At 45.3% G+C, this 2672-nt stretch overlaps 2 non-coding genes across 2 annotated transcripts in view; both read left to right on the plus strand.

Moving 5' to 3' along the window:
- The window catches only part of LOC125076525, a 1903-nt gene extending 214 nt beyond the window's left edge, over positions 1 to 1689 (plus strand). The window contains exon 1 of the ribosomal RNA XR_007120481.1: positions 1 to 1689. This exon is cut by the window's left edge and continues 214 nt beyond it. This is a non-coding gene — a ribosomal RNA (small subunit ribosomal RNA).
- A 458-nt stretch (positions 1690 to 2147) lies between these two features.
- On the plus strand, positions 2148 to 2304 carry LOC125076524. Its single transcript, XR_007120480.1, has one exon. It is a non-coding gene; the product is annotated as a 5.8S ribosomal RNA (ribosomal RNA).
- Positions 2305 to 2672: the final 368 nt, after the last annotated feature.

Below are 2672 nucleotides of genomic sequence, written 5' to 3' on the forward strand. Positions count from 1 at the left end.
GATCAAAACCAATCGACGGAGGGCGTCTCGTCCGAAGTCGTTAATTTTGATGAATCTGGATAACTTTTGCCGATCGCATGGTCCAGTACCGGCGACGCATCTTTCAAATGTCTGCCTTATCAACTTTCGATGGTAGTTTCTGCGACTACCATGGTTGTCACGGGTAACGGGGAATCAGGGTTCGATTCCGGAGAGGGAGCCTGAGAAACGGCTACCACATCCAAGGAAGGCAGCAGGCGCGCAAATTACCCACTCCCGGCACGGGGAGGTAGTGACGAAAAATAACGATACGGGACTCTTTCGAGGCCTCGTAATCGGAATGAGTACACTTTAAATATTTTAACGAGGAACAATTGGAGGGCAAGTCTGGTGCCAGCAGCCGCGGTAATTCCAGCTCCAATAGCGTATACTAAAATTGTTGCGGTTAAAAAGCTCGTAGTTGCATTTGTGCGCCGCGCTGTCGGTGCACCGCATCCGCGGTGATACTGACACGTCTGCGGAGCATATCGTCGGTGAGCCGGCGGTAAAACGCCGGTTCAATATCAAAATCCTATCGCGGTGCTCTTCAGTGAGTGTCGAGATGGGCCGACAATTTTACTTTGAACAAATTAGAGTGCTCAAAGCGGGCTCAAAATGCCGCTTGAATATTTCGTGCATGGAATAATAGAATATGATCTCGGTTCTATTTTGTTGGTTTTCAGAACTCCGAGGTAATGATTAATAGGGATAACTGGGGGCATTCGTATTGCGACGTTAGAGGTGAAATTCTTGGATCGTCGCAAGACGAACATCAGCGAAAGCATTTGCCAAAGGTGTTTTCATCAATCAAGAACGAAAGTTAGAGGTTCGAAGGCGATTAGATACCGCCCTAGTTCTAACCGTAAATATGTCATCTAGCGATCCGCCGACGTTACTACAATGGCTCGGCGGGCAGCTTCCGGGAAACCAAAGATTTTGGACTCCGGGGGGAGTATGGTTGCAAAGCTGAAACTTAAAGGAATTGACGGAAGGGCACCACCAGGAGTGGAGCCTGCGGCTTAATTTGACTCAACACGGGAAATCTCACCAGGCCCGGACACCGGAAGGATTGACAGATTAATAGCTCTTTCTTGATTCGGTGGGTGGTGGTGCATGGCCGTTCTTAGTTGGTGGAGCGATTTGTCTGGTTAATTCCGGTAACGAACGAGACTCTAGCCTGCTAAATAGGCGTCGTCATTTAGGTGTGCTCGATTTCGGTCGAGCAACTCACTGGCGGCGTATTAAAATTCTTCTTAGAGGGACCGGCGGCTTCGAGCCGCACGAGATTGAGCAATAACAGGTCTGTGATGCCCTTAGATGTCCTGGGCCGCACGCGCGCTACACTGAAGGAATCAGCATGTTCTCCCTGGCCTAGAGGCCCGGGCAACCCGTTGAAACTCCTTCGTGCTGGGGATTGGGGTTTGCAATTATCCCCCATAAACGAGGAATTCCTAGTAAGCGCGAGTCATAAGCTCGCGTTGATTACGTCCCTGCCCTTTGTACACACCGCCCGTCGCTACTACCGATTGAATGATTTAGTGAGGTCTTCGGACCGACACGCGGTGGCTTCACGGCCGTCGGCGTTGCTGGGAAGTTGACCAAACTTGATCATTTAGAGGAAGTAAAAGTCGTAACAAGGTTTCCGTAGGGGAACCTGCGGAAGGATCATTAACGTAAATTATCAATCTCGAAAGAGTGCGATAATGAACGATAATAAAATTCTAAAACACAAATATCGACGTTCGGAATGTGTCGTTTCGATGCGAGGACGCGATTCTCACTCTCTCTCTCTCACACAGCAGTGTGTCCGAGTCAGAGTCCAGAGTCGTGTAACGCGTCCTATTCTGATATTTTTCGATGTCGATTTCGAGGAAAGTACGATGTGTTAACGCACATCGTCATCTTCAAATAAAATGTATATTTTTTTTTTTTTTTTTTGTACTTTTTTTTTTTTTTAACTTTTTTTTTTTTTTTTTTTAATTTTTTGAATTTTTCTCTGTATACTAAAAATAAGAGAAAAAAACGAAAAAAAAAAAAAAAAATAAAAAAAAAATAAACTCATATCACTGGCGTATAGAATCGTTCGAGTGATCGTAGAAATTATAAAAATAAAACAAATTAAAAACCATTACCCTGGACGGTGGATCACTTGGCTCGCGGGTCGATGAAGAACGCAGTTAACTGCGCGTCATAGTGTGAACTGCAGGACACATTTGAACATCGACATTTCGAACGCACATTGCGGTCCGTGGAGAAACATCCAGGACCACTCCTGTCTGAGGGCCGGCTGTATAAAAATATAAACCACACTGTTCAATGTTTAATGTCGTAATGTCTATTATTTCGTAACCGACTCAATAGACTGACTGACGTTTCTCGAACATATGACGGTATCCGCGTTCGATGTGTTATATTACGTGTTTAAATATACTTAATATAAATCTCGTTCTCGGTCCGTTCAAATATAACAAATACGATGTGTATGTATGTTTACGTTTACATGCGTGTGTGTGTATATATTATTTATATTTTTATATACGCGTTCGTGTGTACGTTTACGTCACGGAGTTTCGTTATGCGACGTCAGAGAGACTGAGAGCGTCGCTCGTCGCCAGACGAGGAGCGCCCATCTCCGACCTTTCGATCGTTTCATT

This window comes from Vanessa atalanta, unplaced genomic scaffold (genome assembly GCF_905147765.1).
Source record: "Vanessa atalanta unplaced genomic scaffold, ilVanAtal1.2, whole genome shotgun sequence".
In the NCBI taxonomy this organism is placed as follows: Eukaryota; Metazoa; Arthropoda; class Insecta; order Lepidoptera; family Nymphalidae; genus Vanessa; species Vanessa atalanta.